Consider the following 18,110-nt stretch of genomic DNA (forward strand, 5'->3'; position numbering starts at 1 on the left):
CTCTTTCATTCCCCAATAATCTTATCCCTACTTATCACAATGAAATGATGTATACCTTGCTTTTTCAGCCACCGATTAGGCTTTCTTTGGGTGGTGCATTATGCTAAGAATTATTTTATTCTAAATCCATTATAATGGTAATAAGACCAAAATGGAAAAACATTAATTATATCTCAGTTTTTCAGCCATCATAGTTTTATAATAATACATGCTACCATAATTAAAATGCACACATTTTATTTGGCCATTTGTCCCAGTTATTGCAACATTAATATTATATCCCTTCCTTAGTATAATGTATGATGACAATATTTTATTTGGAAATAAAGGTGCATTTTTTCAGTTTTACATCCATCACTAATTTTTATCCCATAATTTAATATTAATATGCCCTCTTGACATACATATTAAAAAATATTTATTCCCATTCATAAATCTAACGATCAGTGGTGGTAAGGGGTGGAAATCGGCAAGAAGGAAAGAAGGAAGAAGCGCAGCGGCTCTATTTAAGAATGAACACTGTTTCTGAACTAAAACAGTGTTCATTCTTGGCAGACATGTGCGGATTGGCTCAGGGGACTTTTGTCCCCTGCAGCCAATCCCCCTGTTGCCAGCAACATCGCGATCGCAGGCACCTGCCCGCACGATTGTGCACACAGCCCCCCTAGCTGCAGGGACGTGACTATCACGTCCCTGCAGCTTTAGCAGCTGCCACTGCGGACGTGAGGCTCACGTCCCTGAGGCTCAAATTGTTAAGTCTCAGGAAAGGGGATTTAAGGTTAGGCATCAGGATGGGCTTTTAAGGTTAAGAGGGGGGTAGTTTAAGGATAGATTTCAGGTGGGATTAGTGTTAGGCATCAGCAGGGGAATGGTTATGGTTAGGCATTGGCAGGGAGGATGGTTAGGGTTAGGCATCTATGGGGGGTGGTTAGGGTTAGGCATAGGAGGGTTTCTGTGTGAGGGTATGGTTGGGTTAAACTGTAGAAAAATATTGTAATTGCCACTGTAAAATAGTCAAATTTTGGTACACATCGGCTATATCTGAGCATAAACATCAGCTCTATCTGGGAGCCCAAATGTCCTTGTTCCTTTATTTTTCATAAAAAGCAGGTACTGCAGGAAAAGAGCAGTACTGTGAAGTCTGAACTAAAGATGAGCAGACAAAATTCATGAAGCCAGATTCACAGAAAATCTGTCGAATTCACCAGGACCAGACATTGATTTTTGTGGGGGAAGGGATCATCTGTTTAATTCCCTGCATTGAGCAGAGTATTCCCATGTATCCTTGTAAACAAATCAGCCCATATACAGCCTGCCCCAGCAACCAATAGAAATTAAGATATCCTATTCCCTTTATAAAGGGAAGATTAGGAGGGTTTTCTAATGAAGGGTTAATATTGTGCACATTTGCACATACGTGTGCTTTTCTACTGTTCTGAAAGGCCCCGTTCACAGTGCTCAGTTATGTTGCAAGTAATGCAAGTAATTCTGCATGTCAGGTCACTGCCCATACAGTTCTATGGAACTGTTCAGATTACTGGGTTCCTTTTCTTCCTGGAAAACCGACGTTTTAAAATGTCCTGTTTTTGCACTTTCTGCAAAACGGATGTTTTAAAATGATCCAGACGATTGGGATTCACCCGCGGGCACCGCATTGGGTGCACACGTACATGTTTACGCGGGCTCGTGTGCAGCCACTTTCCGCCACCTATGGGCAGTCCCACCCATTTAATCTTGGTTGTCAAGGGCAGTTCTATATATGTGTCATATTGAGATAAATAGACCACTATATTAGGGGCTAAGGGCCATATGCAATTGTCCAACTGGGACCATCGCCTGATGCAATTCAATTTAACAACCCCTGGATGGTAAATCACTCGCTTGGGCGAACTTATCACCCAGCGAGTTCTTTACACTCTATCCTATTACTTATTTCATGCTGCTGGGAAGTGATGCTTCTCGGCAGACATGAGCATTAGCCTAGACCTGCAAAAAGTAGGTCTAAACCAGCTATCCCATGTGTTTGGCCTCTGCATCTGGGCATCGCCTTTAATATGGAGAACCCCAGAGCTCCCTGTCAGACTGCTGTGCATCGCCGAAGCCCCCAGCAGCTTAGCCAAACACCCCTGTCAGTTTACCTTTCCATGCCGCCGAACACCTGCCGTCTCTCACCGCAAGTCTGATGCTGTAATGCTTGCAGAGCTCCGGAAAAGCATCTTTGAAGCTCCCACCGCGGCTCCCAATTGGTCCCCTGTCTTGACCAGTTTCATTGGTCCAGACTGGGGACCAATTGGGAGCCCTGGCGGGAACTTCAAAGATCGTTTGCTGGGGCTCCGAGATACAGTAATTACAGTGAGAGATACTGTAATTACAGCGTCAGTACTTGCGGCGAGAGGCGGTGGATGTCTAGTGGCAGCAGGTAAATTAATCAGGGGTAACCGACACAGCTGCAAGGGGCTTCGGCAATGTGTGGCAGCCTGATCAGGAGCTCTGGGGGTCTCCTTATCAAAGGAGACCCTCAGATGCAGTGGCGGAAGATGGTGGGGGATGTTCGGCAAGTGCATGCGCATCTCTGGGGTGTGAGGGAGCAGTTTCATGGTTCTCAAAGACAGCACCACAGCATAAAACCTCGCTCCCCATCGCCCGTAACATGGGAGCATAGCTCAGGCTTTCGCCTGAGTAATGCTGTCTAATGATCGGACATCGTGCATAGGAAACGGGCAATAGGATTTGCTAGTAATCCTCGTGCGATGGCAAGGTGATAAGTAGCTTGCATACTGCTGTTACCTATAACTGTATTATAATTGATTGTAATGCTTCTTATGTGCCTTTAGGGATGTTTTACCTTCAGAAAATTCCTTTTTCTCAGAGCACCTGTGTAGTAAACACTTGATCTGCACACTTCTCATGGGTTAGTGATTTAGACATTATTATACACAAAAGATAAGTACACAACCATGGAAACATAATCTTTTTTCAGATCAAGGTCAGCAATGACAGCTTTTATAAAGTCTTTGTACAGGTAACTTTAACCACTTGCCGACCGCACGCTTATACCGTGCGTCGGCAAAGTGGCAGCTGCAGGACCAGCGACGCAGTACTGCGTCGCCAGCTGCAGGCTGATTAATTAGGAAGCAGCCGCTCGCGCGAGCGGCTGCTTCCTGTCAAATCACGGCGGGGGGCTCCGTGAATAGCCTGCGGGCCGCCGAAGGCGGCTCGCAGGCTAAATGTAAACACAAGCGGAAATAATCCGCTTTGTTTACATTGTACGCCGCTGCTGCGCAGCAGCGCCGTAAGGCAGATCGGCGATCCCCGGCCAATCAGCGGCCGGGGATCGCCGCCATGTGACAGGGGACGTCCCGTCACTGGCTGCACAGGACGGATAGCGTCCTGTGCAGCCTCGATCGCCGGGGGGGGGGCAAATAGGAGAGGGAGGGGGAGGATTTTGCTGCGGAGGGGGGCTTTGAGGTGCCCCCCCCCCCCCCCGCAACACCCAGGCATGCAGGAGAGATCAGACCCCCCCTGCACATCATCCCCATAGGGGGGAAAAAAGGGGGGCAATCTGATCTCTCTGCCTGCAACCTGATCTGTGCTGGGGGCTGCACAGCCCACCCAGCACAGATTACTCAAAACAGCGCTGGTCCTTAAGGGGGGGTAAAGGGTATGTCATCAAGTGGTTAAAGTGACATTGAAGACAACTGGAGTCAAAGCAGCCAAGCATATGTTAGTAAAATACATAGTAACATATGCACTAAACATTGCTGAGCACAGCAATTTTACCATTGGTTCTGGTAACATGGCAGCGCACATTGCACAATTGTGTAGAATGCGTTACCATAGTACCACTAATGAGCATGCACAGACCTGGTGGTGCACCTCTGCACATGCACAGTTCACAAAGACTTGTAACTGTGCATGCGCTGCACACTCCCGGTCATGGTAGAGCGTTTGCAGAGGCCCACTTCCGGGTCAGTGCATGCACAGTAGTGTGTGACCCAACCAACTCAAGGACTTTTCCGGGGCTGACAGCGCATCAATGGAGGGGACTGGGATAACACAGAGGGACCTTAAAGCAGGGGCGCAGCAATAGGGGGTGCAGAGGTAGTGACCGCATCGGGGGCCCTTGAGCCAGAGGGGCCCCGAAGGGCCCTCCCTCAACTACAGTATTAGCTCTCTATTGATCCTGTGCTCATAATAATCACTTCTAAAGATACTTTGAATAGTGGTAATTGTTAACGAACTGTTCCCCATCCACTTCTTGCACCTGTTTAGTGGAAATAGCCGCTGCCAAACAACACTGTAGTTTCCATTGGCAGGTTTTGGTGCGCAGTATCAATTTTTATGTATAGAGTGTTTGGGGGCCCCATTGTAAAACTTTCATTGGGGCCCACAGCTCCTTAGCTACACCACTGCCTTAACCACTTCACCACTGAGGGGTTTTACCCCCTGACCACCAGAGCAATTTTCACCTTTCAGCGCTCCTTCCATTCATTCGTCTATAACTTTATTATTACTTATCCCAATGAAATGAACTATATCTTGTTTTTTTCGCCACCAATTAGGCTTTCTTTAGGTGGGACATTATGCCAAGAATTATTTTATTCTAAATGTGTTTTAATGGGGAAATAGGAAAAAATGTGGGAAAAAAATATTATTTTTCAGTTTTCGGCCATTATAGTTTTTAAATAAAGCATGCTACTGTAATTAAAACCCATGAAATGTATTAACCCATTTGTCCCGGTTATAAAACCATTTAAATTATGTCCCTATCACAATGTTTGGCGACAATATTTTATTTGGAAATAAAGGTGCATTTTTTCAGTTTTGCATCCATCCCTAATTACAAGCCCACAGTTTATAAAGTAACAGTGTTATACCCTCTTGACATAAATATTTAAAAAGTTCAGTCCCTAAGGTAACTATTTATGTTTGTTTTTTTTATTGTATTTTTTTTTTTATTTTAATTACAAAAAAAAAAAAAATTGGGGAGTGTGGGAGGTAATGAGTTAATTTATTGTGTAAATGTAATGTTTGTATATGTAAAATGCTTTTAGGGTGTAGTTTACTATTTGGCCACAAGATGGCCACAGAGTGTTTGTTTACATGCGACCTGTAAGCGTCCGGAAGGACGCTTACAGGAAGCAGTAGGAGGCTGGGAGACTCACAATGATCTCGCTGTTTCTGAAAGAAGCAGCAGATCATTGCGGGGGCTTAGATCAACGAACGGGAATGGATTTTCCCGTTCATTGATCTCCGGGCGAGCGGGCAGCGGCGTGCACGAGCGGCGGGTGCGCGCGCACGAGCGGCGGGAGCGCGGACAGCGGCGGTATCGCGGAAGGTACGGATTTCTCCGTCCCTGGTTTTTTAGGAGGGAAAAAAGGGGCGGAGAAATCCGTACGCGTGGGGGTAAAGTGGTTAAAGACTATGGGGGCTGGAAGAAGCCCTAGGTAAGTGAAAGCCAATTTTTACATCTTTCCTCAAGCTTCCTTTAAAGTGAACCCGAGGTGAAAATAAAGTGATGAGATAAACAATTATATGTATCCTCTTACTGGTAAAAATTGCCATTTTAAAGTATCTCAGGGTTTACTTTTATATCTAAATATTTACAAAGTAGGTTGAAAACGTTACTGTCTCTAATCAGTGGCAACCTACTAAGTGTCCCAGAGTTAGAAAAGGGTCAGTATGTTATGTATTTTATCTCTCCCTGCCCTCCGAAGTTGTATTCTGCCAGAAATTTTTGATGGCTGCATTTGCTTATCAGTGGTGTTTACTATATTCCCAATAAGGTACCGACAAGACAGAAACTGTCACTTCCATGCCTTGAAATGAACGCTTTCAGGCAGCAAAATAAAACAAGTAAAACAGCCTGGACATTAATATGGTTTGTACTGTACATACACCTGTTTATCTCATCATGTCACATATCACCTAGGTTACACTGTAAGACACACACATCCACATTTTTTTATGCACATCAAGAAAATTACACTGTAGAGATGATGTCACAGGCAACTGCAGCTCCTCTCACATAAGAAGAACATTTAAGCCAATGAACTGCCAGCATAGATCATGTGATCACTGTTTTCAACTTAAAAGTAATTATCCTTCCTCATTTTCTAATGTGGCGTGGCAACAGCAATGCTTCTGTCAGTGGACTAGGCAAGAGTGCCTTTGCTTTTCACCCTGGAGTACCACTTAAACTACTATCTAACCTTGTGTTGCCTAATACCTTTTGTTTCAATGAATAAAAAACACTCACATCCTATCCATTGTATTACAGCACTATGACTGGAAACACCAAATCTGTGTTGGTACGGAGACCACTATACTGAATAAATGCCAGTCACTCATTTATTCCCTGGCATTTGTAAGATGCCAGAAAGACATTTTTTCTCTTTACAAATTCTAATGATGTTTTGTGCTAAATGTTACATTCTGTCTCCGGGGAACATTACACTTCTTATTCGCAACATCAATGCGAATTGCTCTTTTTATTTTCATAGGTTTGAAAACAGGCACATTCTTCACATTCTGTACATAAAAAGATTTGGTTAATCATGTAAAAAGAAGGTTTTATGCTGTCTTTGGAGGTTAATCATGCATAAAGAGCAGATTTTAGCTGCATTTACTTCACTTAGATCATTAAGAATCTCAGTCTGTAGAACACACTCTTCAGTGATTCTGCTGAAGGTCATGTTGGTATAATGTAACTTTATTGAATGAGCCATAGGAGATAAATAGATTGAACACTTTCTGCAGATGTAAATGTCCTAATGTGCAGGCGACAGACAAATTGAGGAGCGACGATGTTACAAGTTATTTGTTCCCTCACGTGTGGCGTCCTGTCTCCGGGTACACGACTTGTACAATTAACGTAGGGAATAATAAGCATGTTGGATACTGATGCTCAGCTTAATCTAATCATTAAGGAAAGATCTATAACTTGGAAATACTGAAATAGAAAATTTACTGTTTACTGGAATCTAAAAAAACAAAACCAATATATGCTTTCCCAGAAAATGCATGATTAAACAAAAAAGCTTGTTTATGAAGCCCAAGGCCAGAAAGGAAAATTTAATAACTCCCAAAAGATCTGTCAGAACTCTTTAGCTCTAGTTATTTTCCTTGCAGAAGAAAAACAGCAGCAAAGTAAGAAATAAATAGAATATAAGCATAAACACTGTGCTATGATCTGCAGAAATACATGTTTATTAGTATTTTAACAGACCAACAATACAGCCAGTAGTGAAACTGTTGAGTGTAATGAAGGTTCCTCTTGCGTTTCGTGCTTAAACCGTGGAAGCTGTGAGCCTTAAATTATTTTCAAACGCCCCATCTTTTGTCTTCCCTCCAGACACTTAACTTATGTTTGATTGATTAAAAATGCTTCTAAATACCTTCAATTAGAAGGAAAGTTAGGAAGCTTCTTTCTGGGCATTGCTATGCCATGTTGTCTGCTGGGAGAAGAGATGTGGCCAAGCTGGTGCTCACCGCTAATCCCAGTGAAAATACGGGAGGGAGTGTGGCCGGCAAGCCACTTAAAGCAAACCTGTGTTTTTATAAAAAATAAAAAAGTGAGATACTTACCTCAGTAGAAGGAAGCCTCTGGATCCTCCATAGGCTGATCCGATCCTACTTGACACAAATGCTGGTCTACGGGACCTTCTTCTTCTTCACGGCTGCACTCTGGTCTGTGAAAGAGCACGGCTGCACTGCACGGTTGTGCTGACAGCCTGCGCCTGCACAATAGTGCAAAGCCACTCAAGCAAGGAGAAAAAAGCTGTACACAGGGGCATAACTATAAATGATGGAGTCCCCCAGAAAAAGTCAGGGCCCTCAATGTTCACATCCTTTCCTTTGCTAACCACTTGTGACCCTCACAGACTGGGGGCCTATCTTGCAAGGATCATAATACAAGTGTGGCCATCATAATCGTCACACCCATAGCAAGTGTAGCCACAAAACTCCTGATCTGAAGGAAATAAAGTGACCAGATGGAGTGAAGTAGTACTTTGGGCCTCCTTACAGCTTTCGACCCCCCCCACACACACCATGTGTTTGCAGGGCTACTCCCCTGTAGTTACACCCCCGTTGTAAACTATTTCTAGGAAATGTCCAAAATGTAACTACACGCCACTACTCCAGCTCTCCACTACCTCAGCATTGAGTGCTGCTGTATCCTTCTATCTACGTTGTAATCATTGGGCAGGTCAAGGAAGGTAAAAGCACCACTACTTGACATGGATGTGGCATAAACACAATCAGATGAGATCTATAGTAACTCTCCATGGCTGGCAGAGAGGCTAGCAGGTGACAGGACTATTTTCTACCTGCCACCCCTCTTTTGCATGGATACCTCCCGACAATTTGAATGTAGTTCTGGCCTGGTCCGGAACAGAGAGGAGAAGAGCTGGATGTGGCTCTGCCCCCTCCATTCATGGTATTTTTTGAAGCGCTGGACATGGCTCTGCCCCCTCCATTCACATCGTTTTTTGTTGTTCTGCCTTTTTCTCCACTTGACTGGGAGGGGTGTGAGGGTGGGAGGTCTGGGGGACATGTAGGGACTGGAGGTCTAGGAGGAGGGGGCGGGGGGCATTAAAAATGGAGCCCAGTCATGGAGTTAATTTGCTATGGAGCCCACTCATGTCTAGCTACGCCCGTGCAAGGCAGAATTATTTGCCTCTCATTGATCATCTCCAGCGTACAGCAGTTTGCAGAATGCAATTGGAATGGAAACAATCCCATACAATAACAGGTTCATGGATTTCAGGATAAACATACTGAAAGCTGTGCTGTCAGATTTCTGTGCCGGGATGTACTCTATTACTTTGCATTAACATAGTCCTGACATTTTATAATGATGCTTGACAGAGTACATTGTAGAGTTCAGATCACTAATTGCCCCTCATAGGAGATCACAATGTAATCCCTGCCATAAACACATCATGTAATGTTCCTATTAAAGATGATCAATGAAATGAAAAGAATTCTGGCTTGCCTGCAAACTTCATGAAAATTCTATGCAGCTTGGAACTGAGCAGCTGATTGGTCCAATTCTAGCCGCATACAATTTGCAATGAACTCTGTATGCAAATGGCAAATATTTACAGCTCATAGACCATCCAGTGTTCCAGCGATGGGATCTCCATACACGCATCCAGCATCCTGCATCCATGGCTACAGTGTTGTCTCATGTGACCTGTTACATGCTCAGGTGCGCCTCTGGCCATTTTGTCACTCCAGGCAAGGAGACCTGTGGCGCCACCCCCCGCCCTCTCCATGAAAATATTCACAATGCGGAAGCTTTTCACCAGAAAATAATCGTATTACAGTAGTGGTTCAGCGCAATACTACGAGCCCCTGATCTACCGCCACTATACCACTGTGTACTTTTGGTACATTTTTGCCATGGATTGATTAAAATTCTGATCGATGTGGTGGTTGATAATCGCCATATTCGATCATTTTGAAAGAATCTGTCTGTAAAAATGAATGCATGTATTGACAGCTATAGACTAGGGTTACTAGTAACAAGATTGGGTGATTCAATTGTAAGGGTAAGATTGGGGGGGGGGGGGTCAAAGTAGAGAGTAACAAGGAAAATTTATAATTACTTTTTTCCTGGCGGACTCAGTGCTGACTCGCTCAGTAGGCAGTAGCAGTGTTAGGGAGTCTTGCCCAAGGTCTCCTACTGAATAGGTGCCGGCTTACTGAGTAGGAAGAAGCAGAGATTTGAACCCAGGTTGCCTGTGCCAGAGGCAGAGCCCTTAACAATTACACTATCCAGAGAGAGGAGGAAAAGCACTTTTATTTTGCTTTCCTTTAAGACAAGAAGACAGCCAGCACTAGGGGAAGGGGGGGGGGGGAATCAAAGGTGAATGAGGGAGAGAAGAGGAGTGGAGAGAGACTGAGAAGAGCCTGAGATGGAGCAGACAGCTTATCTGTATTGCAGCCACATCACCCAGAGGCGACTTGCCTGTAACGTGAGTGACGCCTGTCCTGCCAGTCTCTTACACAAGGATGCAGCAGCCCTCCTGGAGTCTAAGGACTATCTAAATATTTTCAACCTGTGTAATACATACCTCCCAACTTTTTGAGATGAAAAAAGAGGGACACTTCTGCCATGCCCCTGCCAAACCCCTGATCACTCCCCCGTCATACCCCTAGTCATGCATACAATTCAGATTTCATAAGAAAAATATGTTGTTTTATAATTCAAACCACACTGGTCCTTTCTATCCTGGGTCATTTTCCTTCATATTAACATTTTAAAATTAGTAATATATCAATGTAAAGGATGGGAATAAAGTTTACAGTCAAAAACATTTTTAGTAGAGATATATATATTTACATAGAAAGAGGGACAAAATCCTGAAAGAGGGACATATGAGGAGGAAAGAGGGACAGAGTGACAGGGCTCCCAAAGAGCAACTGTCCCTCCAAAAGAGGGACATTTGGGAGCTATGACCTTATCTAGCTGACCACATGCAGTCTTTACAATGGTGAGAAAGCAGACAGTTTTTTTCTAAGGACACTGTAGGAGGCAAGCCACTCTTCTGCATCATGCTGTGTACATTTACCAGCTTGCCATCAAATTGTACATTTATTTCCCTCAGCCAGCCTAGTGCTTCACATTGCTGGCTCTCCATAAACCACAGACTTATACACTGTATCAGCAGCAAGGGGAAAAAAATCTCACTCCTTCCTCCTGGCTAGTCCCGTTCTGGAATGCACACAAAGACACCATCCTCCTCTTAAGTCATAAGTAGGGGCGGCAGGACAGGAGTCACACAGACACACTCTAGATCCTGAGATAACACTAACATTAGGGAACACCATACAAAGTGTTGAAGACAAAAGGTTTGTAGATTCCTTATTTGAGGCTGAGCAGTAGAGGCTTTCATTAGAACTTTTTAGCTCCATTCCCTGAGTTTTCAGCCTCTAAGGACAGGAAAAATAAACTTTTTTTTCCCTCAAAGCCGCCCTGCAATAAATCTGCTGCTCTAGGCAATTAGCTGGTCAACTGGTCTCTAGAAGCGCCTCTGTACATGCTGCTGGGTCAGATGAGGCACCACTGTAGTCAGAGAGGAAGCATGACTTCATGTGTGGCTGGTGATCCCATTGCTAATTTGCTGAGAGTGGGTGAGTGATGCTGCGCCGATGCAGCACATACCTAGCATTATGGGGATCGGATGCTGTGGGCCAGCTGGGAGGATATGCTGTCTTGAAGAAAGCAGAGGGAGGTAAGCGTAGTGCCAGTGCCTGCTATGCACAGCCGATGTGTCTCTCCTCTCCAGTCCAGCTTTGGGGGATGTCTTTACAATGTAATGCTTTAGGCGGCAGAATGTCTAGAACAAGCCCTGTCCCTAGGCCAAGTATATTTGTGATTCCTTTCCAAGTGCAGCAGCGTCCCTCCCATTCCATGTGCCGCCCCCTCCTCCATGTGTATCATCAATGTACTGCTGCCCTCTTTTTCTTGCACAGCTATCTTGGACATCAGCTTCCTTTTTGTGTGTTGCTCCCCATTTGCAGTCTTTTCTTTCACATATAGCAACCCCTATTTTATGTCTAGGTGCCACCCTGGGCTGCTGGGACCATACCGGTATAAGGTGAGAGTGCTATCTGCTATGCTCCTGTGCTGCCCGCTGCAACTGGCTCCACTATTTTGATATTTTATTCTGAAGTATTTTGTGCTGTAAAACAGTTATTAACCTGTAGGAATGCAAAGTTCCAAAGTCAGATTCTATCTGCGGCTGAAATTACATTTCAGCTTTTGGCATTGGTAACATTTTGACAACCTCTGTATATTCAATTTTTTTCCCTAAATTGTAAGAAAGCATTAATACATCGTTTGGGTTTATTTTATTTACTTTTGAAGACTGTAATCAATGCGGCAAATAGTTCTTTACAAATATTTGAAATAGAAGAAATAACCCTAACCTTTATTTTTTTTTTTTCATTTTCATATTAAAATTATTTACGCATTGAAATAGAACAGATAACCCAGTTTACATTAAGACGAGCTCTCGCTTTGACTTCTGGAGACTTGATGTAACAGCGAACACATATAAATAACAATTATGTGTGCCAATTGAGTTTCTTTTTCTGCATAATTAGAAATGATGTTATCTTAGCAAATTGCTGACTTGGTAGGCAGGACAGCTGTGCCACTGATCACTGCCAGTTCTGATCTCCATTTAAAGAACGTCTCATCGCTCATCTCACACTGCGAAATTCTCTCTGCCTCATTCTCTCGCGGAGAGGAAGACTTGACCAGCTCCAGGGCACGAAGTCTCTGTGTTGTTTAATGAGTCAAAACTAACTTTTTAGACCAGGTTTTGCAGTTTGCAATGAAACAACAGCTTAGGGATAGGAGAAAGTATTGTTTCACTTTTTCCTTAATCAGAATTTTCTTTTATGTTGTGTCTGAACTTAACACATTTTTAAACTGTTTAGCATTCCTGTCTTGTATTTGTAGGGTTGTGTTTTTTAATCCCACTCCGGTCCCTTGCATTGCTGAGGAGGTGGTATCAGCCTCCCTTAGGGAAATGATTGCACTCCAAACAGGACAGTGCAGATCTGACCGCATGAAGATCTTTAGGTTTGTGTTTTTCAATCCCTCCTCCTCTTTCGTTTAGTTGACTCCGACTCTTCGTGACCATATGTACTTCTGCCCACCAGATGTGTATGTCAATCACAACTTCTTTCAGCTGTTGAGTTGGCACATTCATAGCTTCACTTATACTGTCTATCCATCTTAGCCTCTACTGTCTTCTTCTTTTGTCCTTAATTTTTCCAAGCATCAAGTATTTCTCCAAAGAATCTGGCCTAATAGCAATATCAACCATTGTATTGAACACTCTAGACTTATTTCTTTAAAGGACAACTGTAGCGAGAGGGATATGGAGACTGCCATATTTATTTCCTTTTAAGCAATACCAGTTGCCTGGTTATCCTGCTGATACTCTGCCTCTAATACTTTTAGCCATAGACCCTGAACAATTGTGCAGTAGATCTGGTGTTTCTGACATTATTGTCAGATCTGACAAGATTAGCTGCATGCTTGTTTCTGGTGTGATTTAGACACAACTCCAGCCAAATAGATCACCATGCAAGCCAGGCAACGGGTATTGTTTAAAAGGAAATAAATAGGGCAGCCTCCATATTCTTCCTCTTTAACATTATTGCCCTAACTAAAACGCAGCATCCCCGCTGCTGAACTGTAACTAAATGCCCCCAAACTCCCCTCTCAAAATCCACAACTTTCTTGGTCGTGGGTTTTGCTGCCCCGGGAGGCAGAGCTTTCAGCTGCAGTTCTGCCTCCATGCGCATCAATCCACGTGTATCTCCGCCTCTCCCCGCCCCTCTCAGTGAAGGAAGACTACGAGGGGCGGGCAGAGGCAGAGATACGTGCTGATAGACGCGTGTAGAGGCAGAGCTGCAGCTGAAAGCTCTGCCTCTCACGAAAGCACTCCCCGCAGTGTGCCCCGGGGAGTTTGGGGGGATTTGGTTAGAGTTCAGCTGCAGGGATGCAGCATTTTAGTTATGGCAATAATGTAAAAGGTTTTTGCAATAAAAAACTGAATTTTTGGAGACTTCAGAGTCTCTTTAAGTATTGACTGGTTAGATCTTCTGGCAGTCTAGAGAACTCTCAGTAGCTTTCTCCAAAATCACAATTCGAAAGCATCAGTTTCTCTATACATGACCTTATTTACTGTATAGTCCAACTTTCACAGCCATATGTTACTACTGGGATTTGCTTGGGCATAGCATTAACTATCCTGATCTTTGTTAAAAAGGTGACATCTCTATACTTTAATATCTTGTTCAAATTTGTCATAGCTGTCTTACCAAGTAACAAGCATCTCTTAGCTACTTAACGACCACAGCATGGCAAATGGCGTGAATGCGCCGGCAGTCCCAGGACTGCCTAACGCCAATTAGCATATAGTCCCGCGAGCGTGTTTTGCTGGAGATCGCGCTCCCCGATGTGTGTGCATCCCCGTTTGAATGACGGAACTCCGTCATCAGTCTCCCAGTGGCGATCACCGCTAGGAGACTGTAAGACAGCGAAACTGCCGTCTATTAACTGTACATTGCACAGTGCTGCGATCTATGGCAGCGCTGTACTGGGGAACAGCCATGATGCTCGGCTGCCCCCTGGGGAGGCACAGAGAGCGATGTCTATGAGAGCCGATCGCTGTGATTGGCTGGCGGAGGGAGGGGTTAAAATAAATACATAAAAACTACAAAAATGTATTACAAAATAAATCAGAAATAAATTTATAAAAGCAAAATCATTTCATTGGTGAAATGTGGAGAACACAGAGATCACAAAGGAGAGTTCTCCCCTCGGCTCCTCATTGTGTCACCCCATTTGCAGAAAATGGATTTTGGATGGATTGCTCTCCTTCTGCAGCACCAGTCTGCATCAATCCCTCTGGTGTTTCCCCTGATACAGCTGATTGTGTTGAATACATAATAATAGCTACCACTATCCTCCATCCACGCCTGTGTCTTCATTGTATTGCTGAAGTCCTTCAGCCTTGCTCTGGGTTCTGCTAATTATCATTGGTGATTCATTGAGACAGTGTAAGGATTCCTCCTGTGGCATGTTCTGTCCGTTGCGGTGGAGGCGCAAATGGACAGTTCTGGCTTGTCAGCCTGCATTTGGTTGTGCATTCACAATAAGTCACATTGTCATTTGCAATTGCTCTGCAGTTCTGAGCAGCTCAGGAAGCTGCCGTATCAACCCTGCACACAGGACCAGCGCGTCTAGCGCACCTGGCGTCTAGCGTGTTGGAAACAACACGAGGTGGAAGTATCCATACCGGCAGCCTGAGGGGATACCGGGACCACCATGCGTATGGCTCAAATACCGCCACAACATCCTTGAGGGGCGAGCGGTACTGTGACTGTCTGTACACAAAGGGGACTTCTCAACGGGTGAGACTCATCCATTGCTTAATATGCTATGCTTAAGGCAATAACATTACAAGTTATCTGGAACTTTGCAACTGGAACTTGTTACTAGCATATGGAAATCTTCATCCCATTTTTGTGTCAAGGGAGAGAGGGGGGCCCCCGATATATATGTTTGCAATATTGTGGTAGAATAGAAGGTGAATATATGTGCGGGCAGTTGTGTGTGTGTATATAATCATATAGTTCTCTGGCCAAAGATTAAACACCACCCTGTCTGTGGGTACTGCATCACTCATGCATGGCTAATGCTCCTCATTGTTTTCTGGTTTTAATACTGGGAAGATAATTCTATTTTGAGGGTTTATATCTGGGGGATTGTGCTTTGTACTTTATTAAATTGCAAAAAATATTTTTGATATTGGTATAATTATGGTGGCCTTATGACCTCTTTGCAGTCACATTTAGTCAGTTGTTAAATATAGGTCGTCCCCACCCTTTATTGTTTATGGTACATTAACCAATTTATGAGGCACCATTGCAGTCCATTTATTGATATGCAGCTCAGGATGCTGTCATCATTACACCAATTCCTTACTACAGCTGAGACCGGCCAGATAGTCCTGGATTTCCTGCAAGCATGTTGTTACATAATACTGCATGTATTTCCTATGGGAGTCCTTTGCATTCACAACCAGCTAGCAAATGGTAATCAAGCCAGCTCAGAATTGAATGATTACCATTCAGCTGTGTGGATATTTGCATGCTTGCATCCATTGGTCGATGCTGGCATAAAAGTCTGTCTCCCCTTTTAGACCTCGCCCATCATAGCGATCACTATGCTGGTCTGCTGGGAACTGTGCTACTCTGTATAGTTCTGTTATTGTAGTTCAATGCGACCTTATTACTTGTGCTTTAGCTAGTTCTTGATAAATATATATGCAAACTTGTTGATATATATTTATCCATTAGTTGAGCCGTTTAATATTTTTCTTTACTATTGTTTATTGCCTAGTTCCATGCTTGATGGACGTTCGCTGCATCCGCGGTGGGTCAGTGAAGTCCATTATCCTGATAGCTTAGATTCTGCCATCACCACGTTGGTGACTGGTAGTATTCCTGCTACTCTAGTTCTGGGAACATAACTATAGGCTGCCTGCGGTTCCTATTAGTTATGTTCTTTCCTGTAGTTTTGTCTGTGTGGATGCTTGCTGGTGATTGTTGTTATCCTGTTTGCTCTGCTTCTGTGGACGTGACTGTCCTGTCTTGTACCTGTCTGAATGCTTGCTATCGCTAAGGCAGCGCAACATCGCACTGCGCTGCCATTGTGTCTTACTTGTCTAGTTACACTCCAATCTATAGTCCTGTCTTGTACCTGTCTGAGTGCTCGCTATCGCTAAGGCAGCGCAACATCGCACTGCGCTGCCATTGTGTCTTACTTGTCTAGTTACACTCCAATCTATAGTCCTGTCTTGTACCTGTCTGAGTGCTCGCTATCGCTAAGGCAGCGCAACATCGCACTGCGCTGCCATTGTGTCTTACTTGTCTAGTTACACTCCAATCTAGTCCTGTCTTGTACCTGTCTGAATGCTTGCTATCGCTAAGGCAGCGCAACATCGCACTGCGCTGCCATTGTGTCTTACTTGTCTAGTTACACTCCAATCTATAGTCCTGTCTTGTACCTGTCTGAATGCTTGCTATCGCTAAGGCAGCGCAACATCGCACTGCGCTGCCATTGTGTCTTATTTGTAGTGATATCAGAATCCCAGAGCTGCAGTTGCTCTGGGCAGCCTGTGTAGCCTCTTCCATTAATCAGCTACCAGTCTTGTTGCTCTGGGGGGTCAAAGTTTAACCCTCAAGCATTTCACTTGTGACTTGTAAACAGACAGTATGCTTATGCACACAAGCATTACAGATAGTAGAGGATTTCAGCAACAGAGGGAAGACACAGCAGTGGACAGAAGACACGTTGAAGGCAGCAACAAAAGAAGAACACTACTTCTCCAACATGCTCTACTGCATATGCCCTGCTTTGGTAAGGAGCATCATACCAGCATCACTGAGAAGCTGGCAAGGGAAGGAGGTATAGCAGTAGATAGAAGAATCGGGAGTATGAAAGTATAATACTTTTTTGGTGTTCCACTACACCTTCCACAGTTGTCTTTGCAACTAAAAGATATTCATATTTTGCAGTAACCAAGTAAGTGATTTTAGAGGAAAGAGGAAATCATATCCAATCTCTTAATTCATATCAAAAAAGTTCTCAATACTAAATTAATAAAAGTTGATGAATGATTGAAAAATGTACATAATTATGCCTTCATTATAAAAACATGATGGACTGTGCAGTCCATCACATTTTTATATTACCTTGATTTTTTTTTTTGTACATTTTTGGCTCCTACAGAAGATCATATGTCAACTTTGGCAACAGACTGGAGAGGGGGGACACAATACTGGCAATGAGAACAAAACTAGCAGCAAGATCCATGGGGAAAAAATGTTTTAGAGAGCTTGGCAGTGGTTATGGTGGGGAATGTGCATACATTTAAATAAATGGGGCACCATGGTAATTTGGGTGCCGGGGAAAGCCGCTAGTAATATTACCATTGTTCTACTATTTGCTAATGGGTAATTCCAATACAAGAATATTGGTAATTTTCAAGGAAAACACTCGCCTTGTTTGAGCTGCTACCACCAGGTAGATGTTTTAAATCAATCCGCATCTACACAAACATACTAAAAAACACCTTTTTCCCATCTGCCATAAACTTGTTAACTCAGAATCGTTTTTGAAATAATTAACACTGTGTACAAATTGTTTAAATAATTGAAATACCTAGCATATAATATCTCTATTTCTACCTTTGTTACTATCACTAAGTTCCTTATATGCACCGTGGGGCTGTCATGGAAAGTCATTTCATTGTGTTACACAAGGGGCTTGATTCACAAAAGAGTGCTAACTAAGAGCACAGCCGTTTTGCGCACGTATTTTCGCATTGTGCGTGATCGCGAATTTTAGCGCGAAACGATAACGTTTTTGCGTGCAAACAGGAATTTTTGCGTGCAAACTATATCGGTTTTGCTCAAAAATTTGCGTTTGTGCGCAAAAACGTTATCGTTTTGCGTCAAAATACATGATCAAGCGCAATGCAAAAATGGCCGTGCTATCAGTTAGCACTCTT

This window comes from Hyperolius riggenbachi, chromosome 1 (genome assembly GCF_040937935.1).
Source record: "Hyperolius riggenbachi isolate aHypRig1 chromosome 1, aHypRig1.pri, whole genome shotgun sequence".
NCBI lineage: Eukaryota > Metazoa > Chordata > Amphibia > Anura > Hyperoliidae > Hyperolius > Hyperolius riggenbachi.